At 38.6% G+C, this 18,254-nt stretch overlaps 1 long non-coding RNA gene across 2 annotated transcripts in view; it reads left to right on the top strand.

The window, feature by feature from the left end:
- The window catches only part of LOC143693352 (uncharacterized), a 150,946-nt gene that overhangs the window by 13,629 nt on the left and 119,063 nt on the right, over positions 1-18,254 (top strand). Inside the window, exon 3 of one of the 2 annotated variants that reach the window (XR_013180916.1) lies at positions 16,795-16,970. The exons of the other annotated variant lie outside the window; for it this stretch is intronic. This is a non-coding gene — a long non-coding RNA (uncharacterized LOC143693352). The remainder of the gene's footprint in view (positions 1-16,794; positions 16,971-18,254) is intronic. 2 annotated transcript variants of the gene reach the window in all.

Consider the following 18,254-nt stretch of genomic DNA (forward strand, 5'->3'; position numbering starts at 1 on the left):
ATTTTAATTCTTTGGCACTGCCACACCCATAAGCATCCAGGACAAAAAATGAATCTAATTTCCCAAAGCCCAGTGGTAGGTTTCCCAAATGCATTTGAGGTCGGAAGTCCCTTGATTATTTGATAGGCAGCATTCATTAGTCACAGTGGTGTCGTCATGCCCTGTTCCAGCTGCGTGTGTTGGGCAGGGTTTTGGACACTACAAGCAATCCTATTTTGCACAGGGTCCAGCTGGAGGTTCCATGGTATATGGACAGGCATTTGCATAAGTGTTAACTGCATGACTGCTTGAGCACAGGAGCAAGGGCAGTTCCTTTGTGTGAAGCAATTCAAGCTGCTGAAGCAGCAACTATCCCCCTCCCTGCTCTGGGCAGGAAAATATTTGTAGGTGCTTACCTTGTCCTACACATAAAATAAATGAGCAAAACAAAGTAGGACTGCCCCAAGTGTAATTCTGACAGCTTGTTTATGTCCCAGAACCTCAAGAAATGTTGAATTGTTCTTGACTCCTGGAAAAATGAAAAAGAAGAACCTGTGCTTGGGCAGACTTACAGGGCAGATTATGCCCATGGGGTGCCTGGACTGTGGAATGTTATCTATATCTGTTACACCTGCTGATTTCAGCCCTATCAGTATGTTTTATGGGTTACTGAATGTGTTTTCATTGCAGAAGTCTGTACATTTGGCTACCCTAGCTTTGACTCCTTTGCTCACTCACTGTGCTGCTTTTCTGAGTGCATGTACTCCCTGCCACAGAAGTGTCTCGAGAAATTGCTTTCAAAAACTGATCTGAAATTGCAAGGAGTCCCATGTCTCTGCTTCTCAGATTTATTTATGAAATATTGCACTGGATCTGGTGCTATATTTTACACCCACACTGGAACAGCTTAATAGTTTAAGCTTTGTACTAAATAAAATTTTAAAAATCCTCTTTTGGTTTGAAAAGCAAGTCTCTTTTCTCGCTTAAGATGAATAAATCTTCTGTCTGCAGCAGCAACTGGTCTAGCTACAGAGCTCTCATAATAAAGCAGAACACTTGCTTAAAGTGTTCTTATCACTTTAGATGGTCTGCTAAAGGATTTAGAATTCCCAGTCCCTTATTCTAGCTAGTCTGGTCTGAAGGATGGCAGAAGAGCACACAGAAGCCAGGCTAGGAAAAGGCAATGCCTCCAGCTGTGACCTGCTTTGGCTACAGCACTGTTGGAGAGAGAGAAACCACCTCATCCTCTCCTCAAGTGTTATTGGCAAAGCAGTGGCCCACCCTGGAAGCCACATAGGGATGGCAGGACAAGAGACATTGAGAAACAGCAGTGATAAAGCATTAAACACACCCTGAGAGAGGACAGGTGGATGCAATCTGAGGAGGACTTACTGTGAGTGGAGAGGTGCTGACTACTTTATCATTCCTGAACATTTGATGCAAATGTACAGTGAGAGTTGTTGGGCTTTTTTTTGGTTTGTTGGGGTTTTTTTTGTTTTGTTTTGTTTTTTTTTTTTTTTTTTTGAGTAAATCCAGCATAGAGTAGTTGGGAATGAAAGTTCTAGATAGAACTTTAAATTTCATCTGTGTAAGAGGCTGGTCTCTTAGTGAAAATGAAAGCAGGTTGGAATTATACATGGATTTGAGGGCTGGTAGAGTATTTTCACCCAGGTTTGTTGGAGTGTCCTGTTTGGTTTTCATTCCTACCTGATGAAGCTCTGTGGATCAAAGATGGAGTCTGCCTGTGCAGACATACACGATTTAGTATTATTGTACAATGGATGCAGAACATACCAGGTCTCAAACAAACCCCAACAAGTGCAGGGGTTTAAGTCAACAGGAAAGATTCAATTTATTGGATTATTAGTAAAGGTATACAAGAAGGGACAATAGAAACATGAGGTATTTGTAGAATTCTCTGCAGAATAAATGAAAATAGCAAGGAAAAGGGTAGACTAAAAACAGGTTGAAGCAAAGAGACAATTTTCTTTCATCATCTTGCCTCCTTCCCTTTCTGGAGAAATCTAGCTCAGAAAACTTTGTTAATAAGGATTTTAGAAAGCAGGCAGATGACAGCAAGTATTTTGCATTAAATTGGATTCAATGTCTGGAGAGGTTTTTTTCTAATTTCTAATCTGATGGTCTAGAAGATGACAACAAAACCAACAAAACCTGCTGCTGTATTTTCTAATTGTACAGGAACAGGGAATTTTGTTAAGAGCAATATTGGTCTGCAGAAGCACAGAGAATACCATTTCCTGACATTTCGTTTTCCATCAAAGTCAGATGAAAAGCTGAATTCAAAATAAAGGTACTAATTATGGTATTAAGGTAGGATTTGTAGAAACTACACTATGGTCAGTGTAATGCCATACTGGTTTGGTAATGTACATGCTGTAGTTTGAAAAACTCCACATCCTTATTTTCAGATTAAATTCTTCACAGTCAATAGCATTTCCAGCTAAAACATTCCCTGTTTTAGAAGATTAAACTCCCCTTCATGTCATGGCAACAGCTCTGGTTGGAATCCTAACTCTGCTGTTGCCAAATGATTTTGTGATGTTGCACGTTCCTATTAAGCTAAATTAGCAGCAGGAGTCCTGCACTGAAATCACAGTACATATCATCATCTCAGAGTCGAAATTGTTTGATTGAAGCAATTTCCTGTCTAGCCACAGTGGGCAGCTCATAAGCTGTTCAGGCCTTTTGTAAGTGGGAAATGTGCAAAGGAATTTAGAAGAAGGAATACGCTCGTGCCCATGCTCACGTGGCCAGTGGTGCATGCGGCCCTGATCTGAATGGGGAAGGAGATGTATAAGACTCAGTACATTAATCACTGCAGGTTAAGAGGCTGGCATCAACAGAGAGAGGATAGAGAGAGGTGCAGTGCTACGGATTTCACAGCATCTTGGAAAATTCACTGCCTGACTGTGGCTTGTTGGACTTCAGCAGAGCTAACCTGCACTACACAAGATCAAAGATTAACCTCTAAATGATCATCAGTTGCATAATTAGTCATTGGCATAAGATATCTACTAGAACTGTTTGGAAAATAAATGTTCTTTAAAAATATTGACATTTCATTGGGAAAAAAAGGAATATATAGTTGATTAAGAAAAAGAAAGGTTGTTTTTTTTTTCCCTCCAAATCTGAAAGCATTTGAAAGAGAGCAAAGCTTTGTGCAAAAAAGTTATATTTAATAAACCCCCTAATTATCCCATTACTACAAACATTAATTGAGTCCCAGGGTGTGGGAGTGGATGATCTTATCAGACTTTCCTAGGAACCGAACCACAAGCTCCCTTCCCTTACAGGGGCTTTGCTTAGGAAAGGCAATTAGAAGTTCACACCTGAAGACTTCAGATGCAACTGTGCACCCATATTTCTACCCCCAGAGCATTTACCTCCACAAGTGTGCTTTTGTGCATGTGTCTTAAAACAGCCTTTACCTCTTCTTCCCACGTCTGAAGCCATTTCATTTGTGCACATTCACATCTAGACTGCTCTTTGTTTTAGGGGGAAGGCTTTGTAACTATAATTCACAGAGACTCAGAACCTCACAATATGTATTAAAAACTTTTTTGTGACCTTTTAAGTATTATACCAAGAGCTTCTAAGCAATTAAGGCAATAAATCTGTGTAAACTGAATGTATAATTTCTCTTAGGACTATAAATGTGAGAAAATTAAATGTCAACATCTACCTTGGTGTTTACAAGTGCAGCCATAGAATGCGAATTCATTGTCTTACCTGAATTCCAGTTTCGTCTTATATTGCTGTTAGAGGAAAGTTATGTTACTGTGGGGTTGGGTTTTTTATGTTTTTTAAGAAGTTCAGATACATAGTCTCTTTGGTAGCAGAATGTCCTCCTTGTGAGGGTCTTTCTCTGACTGCTGGTCCTGTAGAAGCAGGTGCAAAACCACCTTGCATGGTTTTAAGCAAAGCAGAGTTGCAGCTCTGGCTGTGGGTAGGCAGGGTACCATTCTTTCACCCCTTTGCATTCTGCTTATTTTTACAGTATTTCTTGCCTTATCAGGCTTAGAAACTTCTGGAGGAAAGAACAGTGTCCTATTCTTTTTTCACACCATCTCTGGAGCCATCAGGGACCATGTGCTCAGTCCCAGACTCAGATGAGGCTTTTACATGGTACATAAACACAAACACACTGCCCATTCCTGTCTGTGCACTGGGAAGGAAAGGGAAGTGAAAGCAGGAGCATTTTTTATATTACAGCACCAGCCAGAAGCTCATAATATTTAGAAATGAGACTATAATAGATCTGTGTCTCCCAGTCACACAAGAATTCACTGCTTCAAAAAGAGATAAAGGCAAATACTTCCCTTGGCAGGGAATCCTTCCCTTCTTGTTGATAAAGTGCATATCTTGCATGTCTTGCATCTCAAGATTGAGGTTAGGAAGTTGTCATTGAGAGTTTTTTATTTGCTTCAGTCCTGGTTTTGTAATATGTCCTCAACTACCTAGTCCTGCCAGACTACAAGAGGAACCTACTTTTATTTTAGTATAGACTAGTCTGGTTGTTCTTCATTGTTTTACTGAATTTACTTTACTTAATACAGCAAAGGCAACTGACAACACTCCTGCAGACATCACTCTGGTGTCATCTACCAGCCTCAGCTCAGGTGGATTAGTAACTACAGCTGCATGATGGTGTTGTCAAGAATATTTCATCACCAAAATGTAAATATTCTCCCCTTTAATTGACTTTTTTTTGCTTGACAGTTAAGGATATAGCCTGATGTTCAATTTGGTGTCAGTCTAATTAATATTTCCATCATTTAAAAATGCATCCAGAAGGAGAGAGTTTGATTTTAACATTCAATTTTCTTCATTTTTTATATTAGTAAGATAATAAAAATGCAGTGGATGCCACTGTCTCAGACTGACATCCTCAGAGAGAAATAACCTTGCTTCTGGTGCTAGCTGAAATGTAAGAATAGCAGCTGTGAAGTCAAGCCAACAACCCCGTTTTCTGAGTTTCAGAAAAGTTGATTCACCCAAATCCAATTAAAAGACTAACTCTGTGAATTAATTAAATTGCCCTTCCACTAAAGTTGAGGCTTAAATAATTTGCTGCACTTGACAGAAAAGCAAAATAACTTTTATTGAATAAAGGGTGACCTGAAACAGAGTTTCTGCCTCTGAGGTAAGCTGGGAATTGAGTGCTCAGCTCAGAATAAATGATAAACTTGTCTATTTCCATGTAGTTCCTTAATGGGTTTATCTATACATGCAAGTACTTGCATGATCACCTTGGTCACCACCTGCAGGGATTATTTGCTCCTGAGCACGTGTATACTGAGAATCACCTTACACACTTCCAAGAGGAGACAGAGTATTTCCAGCAGATGTTCTGCTGGCTACATGTCAAGTTCCCCAAGTCCAGCTGTGCAATTTGTCCCCCTCCTGACCAGGACCAGGAGAGAAAATTGTGTGGAAAATCTCAAAGATTAGGATAAAGACAGGGAAATAGCTTACTGATTGCTGTAATGGGTAAAACTAACACAGCTTGAGGAAAATAAATACATTTTTTTTTGCCAGAGAGAAATGAAATAGACTGATAAGAAACAATTTTTTTTTACAGAAAACTAGAAAACATTTTACAAGCAGACTTTTTTAACCTCTGTCAAGAGGTGATTATAAATATGGGCACTCCTCTGCAACAATACGTTGTTCCCTATGCAAAGAACTATCCTATATTTAGCTGCACTCAACATAATTTAGAGCCTCAAGTGTTGGTGAAAACAAAAATAATTCTTACCTACTTTATGCTGATTCACACTTTGCATAATGCTGAGCAATTGCAATGCCCCTTAAAGTTAAGAGCACATTTACTGTGCAGCATATAATCCTTCCATAGTTTTTGCTACATTAACTTTTAGAAGTTGTTTACACACCAGCTGGGCTGTTATGGATACTCTTTGAATCATACACAGAGTCAGAGCAAAGGTGATGACCAAGGTACTGGTGTTTTATTGGTGAAAGCAAAGGGTATAAGGGAGGTTGAGTTCACATGGCTTGGGGTTTTTGTATTTTATTTTATATTTTTATAAAGGGAACATTTTCTTGTTGGATACATTTTACAAAATAACTTGTGTAGGTATGTAGAATATGACTGAGAAAAATATTTGAGAGCAGACAGTTTTGGTAAAGCTGGAAAATTGCAGTGAAAACAAAAGAGACTGTTCTTTGAGTTCTTTGTCTGATCACTACATTTTGCTTAAAGAAAACAGGTAACTGAAGTCTAACAAACAGGCTGGACTAGAATTTAATCAACAAGTAAGTCAAGTCTCTTCAAACATTGAGCTTGATCAAGTTTTGAAAACTTAATTTGACATTTCCTACTTGCATGCCAAATTAGTACCCTACTTCTTATTACATCCTGTGGTATAGTACGTTTCCACATACTGCATAAATATATATATATATATGAAAAATATTTCTCAGTGCCAAACTTTGGAACTGGGGGACTTTGTACCTTTTCTTTGTAAAGGATTCCTTCCTTTGCCTATGGAACTGAAGTAGTCTTCTGTCCTAAGAGACCACAAAATAATAAGACCCCAGTCTTTTATTCTGTGAGATACCTAAGTCAGGACTTCATGCACACAAAAGGAAACTACCAGAGGTGCAGTATGCAGACACTGATCAATACCAGGACACTTAGGAAGATGCTATGAAATCTCTATTTCTGTGATTGAAAATTTACCTTAGAGCTCAGCTGAAAGATACCTATACCTGTTTCTGTACCTGCTTCTGTAGAGCAGTTGATCAATTCTGACTCATAAAGAAATTAATTCACTCGCTGAATTCACTCAGATCACCGGTCCAGGTGAGACATTCAGAGCTGTGCTAGAGGCAGCTTGGAAGAGCTGGCCAGTAATTTCAGCCTTTTCTCTGACTGTCACCAGGCCCTAGAGTACCTCAGACTTGCCTGGTGCTGCTCCACTCCCAAAACAATGCTGCACTAATGTTGGGGTTTGTGGGTGGCTGTTCCTCTCTGACCTGCTCAGCCTTAGGCCCCAGTCTTGTGTCCTGGTGGCTGAAACCAGATCATATTTATTGTGCAGAAGATAATCCCCTTGGTAGTGGTCTAAGGAAGACAGTTGAAAATATGTTTGAGACTTATGAACTTGAAAATAAATGTAATTAAAAAACTGACCCTCCAGACACGCAGTCCCAGTAGTTCTTGGAAACCACAGACAATTCAACTGGAACATAGAAGCTGTGGGATGAAATCACTTCTTATTAATTCCTTGCAACAGGTGTCAAGAACATCTCATGGGAGTTGCAGGTGTTTGCTCTTTTCTCTCCCTTCTAGCAAAGATTCCCGAATATATTCCTGAATATATCACTGCTGCCAGGTGATAGCTGAAACCTTGTATCTAGGACAGCAAAAGTTCTTGGAGTGCTGTTGTCCTCTCCTGGGAGGAATTACTGTTCTTTATAGCAGAGCAAGCAGAACTACATTGCATTTTCACTAACATTTTCAGTTTGAGAAAGTTTGCTATAATGTTATAAGAAAGAAAAATCTCTCAACATTCAGAATAATTTTGTCAGTTGTTTTCTGTCCTAGCTAAAGAAATAGCATTAGTTTTCATTATTTTTTCCTCCAAGAAAGTAGACAAATAGAAATTCAGATCTAATTCTTCAGAGGGGTTTGACCAATTAATGATTTTTGCTTTAGTACTGTAGTCATTTACTATGATAAAGTCCTCTGCTTCTGAAAGGAGAAATGTGGCCATCACCACACAGCTTGCTGACACTGGCTAACAGAACATATGCCTGTGTTTTGGCAGATGCCATCCTCTGGGAAGTCCTGGGGGAAAGTACAGATGTGACCCCAAACTGTACTTTTGCCTTTAGCCTGCAGCACAAACCTCCCTCTGTCACCCACCCAGCTGTGAGCTGTGCCTGATACCTGCACTGCCCAGCACTGGGGATGCTGCATCGGTGGGGACCATAAATATCCAGAGCTCATTGCTCAGTGCTTTGGAGCTGCAGGTCTCCATTGTGTGCTTGTCTGGTGTTGTGGGTGTCTGACACCAATGCAGGTTGCATAGGGAAAAGGATGGCAGGAGCTGTGGGGGGCCCCATTGCCAGAATATTCCCTGCTTTGGTGTGGCCACAAACAGGTGGCTGTGTTAGCCACCCATCCCAAGAGCAACGGGGTTGAATTTCTGCCCTGCTCTCCTGAAGATGGACTCCTTGTTGATCCTTGCTCTTCCATAGCTTAGGAATCTTTCACAGAGCAACCACTGAATGCACAACAAATCCAGTTCCCACACAGATCTGAGCATCTCCTGATGCAGCAGAGGAGATGCAATCTCTGTGCATGTAGGGAAGCCAAATATCCCTCTGAAACACAGAGGTGAATTCCTTGGGGAGATGTGTCGTGCTGCAAAGAGCTGAGGGCAAATTGAATTTGAGAAGAGAGACAGTCAGAGGGTAAAAACTCCATGAATATTAAAGATAGGGGGATTCCTGCAGAAGGCATTACTGCAGATTCAGCTGTAACTAAGCTGTCCACAGCTGCTGTTTCTCTGTCACCTTTGGAAGGAGAAGAGCTTTAATGAATATCAAAGTCAAACTTCAGACATAAAGTAACATCTCAAGTTGCTCACTTTACTTAAAGGAAAACAACTGTATCTTGTACCTTAGAGATATCCATGAGCAGAATTGAATAAGTTAATTTAATTTGGGAAGATTTTGGCGTAGATTGTCTTGAAAATATGGAAGATCCCTTCATTCTTATGTGCATCTCTTTAGTTTATTCCCCTTCCTAGTGGTAAGGGAGAGGGAAAATTAAAAAGAAAAGATCCAGGACTTGTTCTACTTTCTTCCTTTCTATTTTAAAATTGTGCTTGTGATAGGCTGAGGAAGAGCAAGAAAACAGAGAATGAGACTTTTTAGAAGGAGGAAAATTGGAGAAATTGCCCCATTTACTCCACTGCTTCCTATTCACTCTTTCCCCTACTTTTTTTTCCAGCAGAAAGAAGGAGAGAGAAAGTGAAGAAAAACAAGTGAAGAAGGTGATGGCAAAGAATCCATGCATTATAGGTTTTGCTTTATATAAAGTAAAAATATATTGGTTCTTAAATTTTTGGTCAACACTTCCTATGGAAAGGATACTTTTAAAACCAGCTCAACGTGTTGCACATCACTCTTTGTGTATATAGCATCCTACATGTCTGCAAGAATACTAAATCATTCTGGAGGGTTTGCTTCAGTGCAGACAGATGTGGCAAGCAGTCTGGCTTTGAGTTACAGTAGTGGAAATGGATGTTATTGTTGTTGACACAGGATAGGCCTCTCTTTGAGTTAAGAAGATAGTCAGAATGCTGTAATGCTGAAAAAATATTTGGGAATATACAGTCAAACTGAGTTTAGCCCAGGAAAATTCAAATTGAATTTCCAAGGTAGCACTCAAAAAGCCTGTCTGAGGAACAGAGTAAATCTGCATAGGTGAAAAAAATCACAAAGGTTTGCCTGCAAGAAATACAAAGCAAATTGGTAGCCATAACATAAAGGCTGGGGATAAAAAGGACAAGCCTAGAACAGAAGGGAAGAAAGCACAGAGTATGGCAGATCATTGTCTTTAATGGCACCAACTGTAAAATGTGAGAAGGAGCTGGCTTTTGTACCTTTAAAGGCAGCATTAGATAAAGGAAGACTAAATAATAACTTAAAGAAAAGGAGGTTCCCCAGGTTGCAGGCAACATGTCATAGAAGCAATGCAGTAAACCCTTCAGTACTTTTCCAGTTAAAACCATAAGCATATAATTCAGATGCTAGCTCCTGAATTTCTGTTGAACTACACTAGCACAAAATACATTTGTGATAAGAATTTTTCTTAAGGGAAGTCATCAAAACTACATTGCTAAAGAGCTGCTTTAATTTTGTAAATGTTTAACTTTTATCTGTCCTATTATTTCTTAGGAGCTTTCAAGTGGGACAACTGTAATTTTCTTAATTAAGGATATCAGCTCTGAACATAATGCTTGTAGGCTATTAATGTTATATCAGACTATCATTCAAATGCTCTACTTTCCTTCTTGAGGGATTCTGCAGCAAAGTAGATACTATGATCTGCTTAATCAGAAACTGTAAGGCATCAGAGTTAAAGCTAATTGGAATTTATGAGATTGGAGGGAATATAATTTGTGTGTGAACACTATAGGTGATAAGGGGTTTAAGATGTTGACTACAGATCTCAGCTGAGCTTGGGTACCACAGATTTACAGGATAAATCCTTAGGAGTACATTATACATTATTTTTTCTTTTAATCCTTTTTTCAGTCAGAAAGCTAAGGCATGAAAATGCTGTGCATGTGACACAATTTTGTTAAAATCTAGACTGGGACTAAAGCAGCAATCAACACCTCCTGCTTAAAAATAATTCCTTTTCAGTATCAGTCACTGAAACAACACCTCCCCATTCAAATGTCCATCCTGTTTTCCTCTTAACACCTGGCTCACATCACATCATGAGTAGGTATGTGCTTGCTGAACATTTACTGGGGGCTCTGTCAGAGGAATGCAAACCTGCTCCAGTGATTTTAGAATAAGTGCTCTTGAGAGCTCTTTGAACCATCCCACCAAACCCAAGGCAGCTGTTCCATTGTAAAAGTCAGCTTAACATATGGTTTATAGAGATAATATATTTATATTATATACAGTACAAAATAAAGCAAAAGGTGCTTGAGTTCTGTGAAGACAGCAAATTTCTATAAGCGGAAATGAGGAGAAAAATGTGATTATATACAATATGTACTAGACTAGTATGAAACATTGCCAGCAAAAGAAGAGGAACCATGAAAGGGAGGACTTTACTGGGACAGCTGTCTAGTTGGCAGCTAATACCAACAGATATTTGATGAATGAAATCTGTCTAGGGGCTTCTGGTGATGACAGCAACATTTTTGAATTGGCTGTGGGGGTAGCTTGGTGGGATACTCTAAAGTTTGGCGTGTAGAATTTATGTTGTGCACAAACTAAAGAAAATATTAATCCTGTAAGGGTGTTGAAGAAGTCCTTTTATCCACCTTCCTTCTGTGGGGAAGATTAGGTGCATGTTCTTGCACTGCTTTGGAAGTGCCATATATTCTTAGTACCCATGTTTTACCAGACCACTACCTTTGGAAGGTGTTTTCCTCTTATATTTGATTATTTCTCTTCTGTGGCAAAGAAGCTTCCATTCCATGCCTGGTGCAAAATGAAACCATTGATTGCAGTCCTTTATGAAAATTGTTTATTTTGGAAGATGTGGGAAACATTTGACCTCTATTTCTCTTTTTCTTTATGTCTCTCTCTTCTAGATAGAAGCAACAAAATTCTTGAAAACAATTTCGTATCAGTCTGCTTTCTAAAGCTCTCAGAAACAGTGTTACTTTCTTCTGTGATCTTCATGATATTTTTACAAATTTGTACTCCAGACAGGTTCTCAACAGTACTGTGTGGAACAGAAAAATTTCATCCTTTGCCACTTATGATGTTTATACATCACACAATGGGATTGAAGTTTCTTGCAGCAGTATGTTTTTTATTCATAGTCAGTTTCTAACCTACTATAACCTCCCAGGTTTTGGTTTTTTTTTCTGTAATGTCCTTCCTTTGTTAACAGAGACAGTGACAGAGTGGTAAACAGACCAACAAGTGGTCTGTTTACAAGCTGATCCCTGGTTCTACCTGGCTGTATATCCTGGTGTAATCTCCAGTCAGGGTCTTATAAGGCAAAGCTGTAACGAAGTCCTTTGACAGGGAATGGAGATTCGTGCCACAGGAAATAGTAAGAGCTACAAAGTAGCAAACAGAGGGAAATAATTGTGGAGTAATTTAAAAAATATAGGGCTCACCGAGTCTCCTAATCATAATTTTCATAGAAGAAAACAAGTGATATTTAGGACACATATGGTCAAAAGTGGCAGAGATAATTTTGGAGGCTGGATTTTGGAGCTGTTACGTGCATTTCCATCATCTGTAAATTGCTTGAGAAATCGAGGTTATAAGTTCAATAGTCATAAGTACTGGTAGTGTTCTGGGCTTTTTTTCTGGCACTATTTTGGGATAGATGTGGAGAGGAGGGGATATTACTCACAGAGTCCACGCTAATACCCCATGGTGCTCTATATTTTTCTCCCTGATGTACATTCATGAACCTCAAATTGACTCCAGAAAATTACAACAGCAACTCAGTTTAACTCGGTTTCCTGCCATGACAAAGGACAGAACAGTCATAACCAAAGGAAGAAAATTTTGAGTTATTTTGAGATGAGAACAAGGCAGTGTGGCTTTTTTAATGAGAAAGGCATCTTCTAGTGAAGGAAACAGACTTTGGTGACAGAGCTGTGGAACCGTTGTTTCTTCTGCAGAGAGTTTCAGACTGCATTTCTATTTAATTGGCATCAACCCCACTTTCAGAGTTACACTTATTTCTGAGCTTTAATTTGCACTTAAAACTTCTCTCCACTGACTGAACACTGTCCTACAGTTACTATTTTCTCACCTACAACTTTTCCCTTTAGAAAGAAACTCTGCCCTCACCTAAGCTGTTCCTCTTCTGGTCTCTCACCCTTTTTTCTCTGCTTCACTGTCATGGCTGTGGTAGAAGGGATAAACCCAGATAGCAAGTAATCAAACAGTTGGTAGTGAAGGTTAAGATAGTAAAAATCTAGTGGAGAAACTTTCTGGGAACAACAAAAAATTACACAAAACTAAGCAGTGATAATAATATCACCTGACTTGTCTGGTGGGAGCAGTGGGTATTTGGTGTGCATGGAATGCCAAGGGATACATGAGTACCAAGCCACAGGCTGTGTGTGCATTCAGCTTTCTGGTCCAGGTGTCACAGTTTCTTTGTTCTGACCACTTTTATAATTTTTCCAGTTTTTCCTTTGAGTCTGAGAGTGCTTACCTCAGCAGCTGCTTTTCTTCTGCCAACTTTTATATTCCTTTTTTTTTTCTTTTGTCTTGGTTAGAGAATGGTAAATCACACTGTTGCAAATGCTCTTAATTTTTCTTTTGAGTGTGGGTTTAAGTATAGTTTTTTCTGTTGTTGGGTGCTAACTGGGCTTCTCACACCTGCTTCAAGCTCTTAACCTACACCATCACTCCCCTGACTGTTTGTCTTCCTTCGTCCTCCCTATTAATTCTTCAGCTGAGCAGAACTTCCTAAATTATAATGGGATAAGTTTGGGGTAAAACTAGCTAGAAACCTTTAGATTAAACAACTAATTCTGGTCAAATTAATCTCAGTGAGCATGCACAAGGAACAACAACCTGCATTGCAAGTTCTGGGAGGTATTGTTTTTCCAAATCACAGCTGCACAGGAAAACATTAGACAGAACTTGGCCTTAGCTTGAAGTCACAGATCTGCTACCTGCCCCTCTGTAAACCTGAGTAAGTTGAAAATGTAGTTACTGTCAGGCTTTAGGAATGTATTTCACATTTCCTTTTTCTTCAGTGAGGGAAAAAGAATAAGCATGCAACTACAAAGAGAGAATCCCTCAGTCCTTATGTAGAGAGCTTTGAAATATGAGTTCTAATCACTTCCCTCCATGCATGTACTCGAGTTCTCTTTGGGGATCTTTCTCTGTCAAAGAGGATGACTTTGCTCCCTGTAAGAGTTCTCACAAAGTTAAGCCCAGCTGCAAGAAGAGGTTTAGTACCAGAGCTGTTTTGCTGCATAAAAGGCATGATGGAAAATCTGTTGCCATGGGTCTGCCACCAAGTTAAGTTTCTCCTGAAGGATGACTACAGGGAGTGCCTGTTCTTGTCCCTTTTTCCAGAGTCCTGTGGCATCTGCAGAGAGGGAGGCAGAAAAGCCTCCTCACACCAACCTGAGTGTGCTCCTGGCACCTGGCACACAGCACTGGGCTCTGTACCAAGCAGTCAGAGATGGAGCTTTTGTGTCAGTGGAGCTTGTGAACACCTTTGGAGGAACTAAAATTAAAACTCCAAGTTCAGGTGCTTTCATTTATTTATTTTTATTTCAAAGAAACATATATATTTGTCTTTACGTTTATATACAAGAAGTGTGCTAACATGTATGAAAAGAAAAGTAAGCAGTGGGAGTGGAGAAAATGAAAATTATCCTATTTGGTGTTTTTATCTTATTTTCTACAACAAAAGCCACTCCTTTTCCTCTCCTTGCTGCAGCTGTGTGTCCATTAGATGTTTCTGTCAACAAGGCTTAAAACTTGTTGCACAAAACCAGATGATTTTTTGCACAGACATTTGAAATCAATGTGCATTTTCTCAAACCATGTGCTAGCAAAATAAACACACATGTTAAGAGCCATTTTCATTTAGTTTGCTTTTATGCCCACGTGTTTCACATTCCATTAATGTCAGTACATTGCATGGAATCTGTCAACACAAAAGTTCCTCGTTTTCCCCATATGCAATGAAAAGCTAACATGGATACATTACAGAGAGATATAAATAAATGGGATTTCTATAAAAAGCTGATAACTCTACAGACAATGTTTCTGCTTGAGAAAATATCTTAGTGAAACATTTACTGATGGCAAAAATGAAGAACAGAGTAGAGCAGACAGCTTTATGGAATGGATATCTAAGAACTGGAAAGAAACTAGTTCACTGAAACAATCCCCTCAAAGCTGGAAGAACTAATCTGGGTATAGCTTAAGCTAGACATAATAAAGTGGTTCTTAGCCCATATGGTTTAATAAACTGAAACAAGATTTGAAGGTTGAATATTATCTATTTTCTAATGTAAAATTCCTGAAATATGTATAAATCTCTTACTGAATTGTTCAATACACCATTTTTTTTACATGTATATATTTTTATGATCTAGCTTTTTGTCAGGTTTCAACCTTTCAGGAATCTTTATGTCTTCCTTAAAAAGTAATTGTATTTTTTAAGGAAGTGAATAGATTAGGATGATACATTGTTTTTCCTCAATTTAAAGAGAAATTTATATGGATTTTATGTCTCTAAATAATTTTTCACTTCCACCTGCTTTGTCATGTCATGCTTTTAAATAGGAATGGCATTCTTGACCAACAAACCTGATGTTTTTTCTATTATATTTTACTTTTCTATGAGTTCATAAACTTCATCACATATGGAGTATTATAATTTTGGATGGGTTGTAAGAGCTGTTCAGTTTTTGAGAGAAATGAAAGCCACCAAAAATTTGTCTTCTTCTTCCCAAAATGTACAATTTTTAAATAACTTAAAAGTTTCAAGGCAGAAATTCCCACCATTCTGTAGGAACTCCATCTAACAGAAAACCATTTTAATATTTTGTCAATCACAAGACGTGCAAAGATCCACAGTGCAGGCTACCCTACCTCTCTGCTTCAGACTGACCAAATTTAGGACCTCCAGTGGTTTTGAAACTTGGAATTCCAGGAAAAAAAGTCAAAATCCTTGCTACACAGTCCAAGTTGTATCTGTCGATTTATCTTTTGCATGCATTGCTGTGTTGTATAGGTGAAGGCAATTGGCAAGAAGCCATTTGTTATCCTTCTCCATTTATCTGTGGGCAGAAAGGTGTATCCCAAAGTCATCATTAGCAGTAGAGTCATAATGTTGTCACAGATGATTTATGACCAAATTGAAGCTAGTGGAGTGCAGTACACACTTTTCACATTTTCAAGCATTTCTTTCAGTTCTCTCAGTGTCCTGAACATCACGAAATATTCCCATGTTGATCATGCAGTAACAAACAGTTTATCATAAACATTTTTGTATATCCATGGTTTGCATCATCAGTGGCCATAGAAAAAAGTTTGCCAGTTTCTATGTTCACTTTAAAATCCTTCTCAATTGAACAGCAGGTTAATATTTTGTGAAGGATGCCTGGAATTGTTCTCTTCTGAAGATGATAAAACATTTTACGGAAAACTTGAAATAATATTATTCATTCTCTTGTCAAATTAGAGTGACCTGCTTTCAAAAAATTGTGTGCAATATATGGTAGAGATCTGTGATGGCTGTTTTCTTTTCTTCGGCTACGTGTTTCAAAAGTTTTCTTTTGTCTCATGTTAGGAATTTATTATCATCATGTACATGCCTACAAGCAATTTTAGAAAATTTTAAGAAAATGTGTTCCTGTTAAGTACATTAAGTCTTATGGGAGCTATTGCTTTCTCTACTGAACCATACCAAGTCACGTCTATACAAATTCCAGGAATGCTTGTTTGTCTGATTCAGCTTAAGGACTATATCTTGATTAATTGATAAAATGTTGTTATCACGATCTCTACTGTCATCAACCACACGACAAAGCAGTGTCATCAACTGCTTCTAATCAATGTGCAATCAATATGCAGATTCCTACTTCAATATAATCAGTCCCTCCAGTCCACAGTATGTGGGGATAACAAATACCTTTTGTGATACAGACAGTAGTTAACTCTGCATTTGATGAACATTGTGCATAAAGAACTCTTCAGATAAGAAATGTTGCATGCGTGATATAAATTCAGATGCAGTTCTTTGCTTTCTGCATTGCTGTGGCAGGTGGAATAATTTTTGTAAACAATTTATAAGGAAGTGCTATATCCTTTGGTTTTAAGTGTCCTCTGTAGATTTAAACTGATGTTTGAGATCTGATGTTTGAGGCCCTCCCCTCAGACACCTGTGGGGTTTGGAGGAATGGGAGCCATCTTCAGAAACAGACAGTTCCACTCCAGTTGTACAAAGTCCCCATGGAGTTATAATTCCCTCAGCTCTTCCTAACTTTTTGATGGGTTTTTTGATTTGACAGCAAAATTTTGAGGCAATTTTCAAATTTTTCTTCTTCATATTATTATCTTCCACCCCAGTTGTCTCTAAAATGCTTTGCTTGGAGGTTGAATATGAAGCGAGCCCATCACTTCTCCTGTCTCCAGCTTCCTCATCAACCAAGGACAGGCTGACAGCCAATGTACTGAGCTTGATGGGGCTGGAGTCCTTCTGTCCTCATAAGCTGAAGAAATTGGACAGAAATATCGAGTTTCTGGTAAGACATCTGCCAAAGACCTTTCACTTCTACAAGTAAAAGGGTTTATTCCCAGGTTCAAAGCTCTTCTCTGCACACACTGTGTACTAAACCTTTTCAGTAAAGGTTTATAATATCTGAAATCCATGTAGGGCACAGCTCTTCATTAGTCTTTTTAGGAGCTTCTCACTTCTGTGCAATCTGTCTGACTTGTAAATGAAGGGATGTTTTGCATATAAATGCCATACAATGGTCTAAAGGTTTTCTAAAGGTTCAAACATGAAGCCTTGTCTGTGATCTCTTAATTTCAAGTGTGCATTTCAGAGCCGTATTAGAATAACCGATGTTTCCTTTTGGGAGGTCCTGTGGTTGTGTCCACAGAATGGGTCAGGTGGGAAGGGACCACAGTGGGTCACCTGGTCCAACCTCCCTGTTCATCCCAAAGGACATTACCCAGGATTGCATACAAATGGTCCTTGAATGGTTCTTCCCCCCAGTGAGGGGGATTCCACAACCTTTTTTAAAATTTTCGTTTAAAAGTACATTTTATGGTGCTGAATTCTATGCTGAAACCACTGCTTATCTGAGAGCTACATGACTCTCTGTTCTTCTGGCCAGGTTTCATGATTGATTCATCTTCCTTTCACTGATACAAGAAAGGAAAGTGTTAAAAAATCTCTTAAAGTAAGGCTCACTAGCTATCTTAAAATTGCCTGTAATAATCTTCTGTCTGCCTTTACTTTTTTAACAGTGGTTGCAGGTTGCAGTCTTACTCAGTTGTAGTTGAATTCTGATTTTTGAATGCTCTGAAGCTAAATTATGAGCTCAGATTAATTGTTCATAAGAACTTAGCAGTGTCTGAGCCCTGCAACATCACTGTCAAAATGCCTGGTACTTGGGAGAAAATATTCAAGGAGCTAAATTAAAAGCTTTAAACTTAAATTAAAGCTTTAATTTGTGTATATGCTGATTAACTGAAAACTTTACTGCCTGCCAAGTTTTGAGTAGTATAAAGCAGTGAACCTGGTGAAGGTGCTTTAAAAAGAGAGAAACAAAAGCAAGGAGTTGTAAGGCAGAAATATGAATTTAAAAAAAAAATTAAAGAAACGTTTTTTATCAGGCAAAAATTTCCATCAGTAAAGTCTCAAAGAGGAAGTAATCTCACAATAAAAGTTCTGTTAGCTCATCACTTAAGATAGCTGCAACATTTTAATGTATGCTAGTAGTGAGAAAAATGTAATAAAATTTTTATGATGCTAGGGGCATTGATTAAATGACACAATAGTTCTGACTGCAGGGAAGTTT

The sequence above is a fragment of the Agelaius phoeniceus genome, chromosome 2 (assembly GCF_051311805.1).
Source record: "Agelaius phoeniceus isolate bAgePho1 chromosome 2, bAgePho1.hap1, whole genome shotgun sequence".
NCBI lineage: Eukaryota > Metazoa > Chordata > Aves > Passeriformes > Icteridae > Agelaius > Agelaius phoeniceus.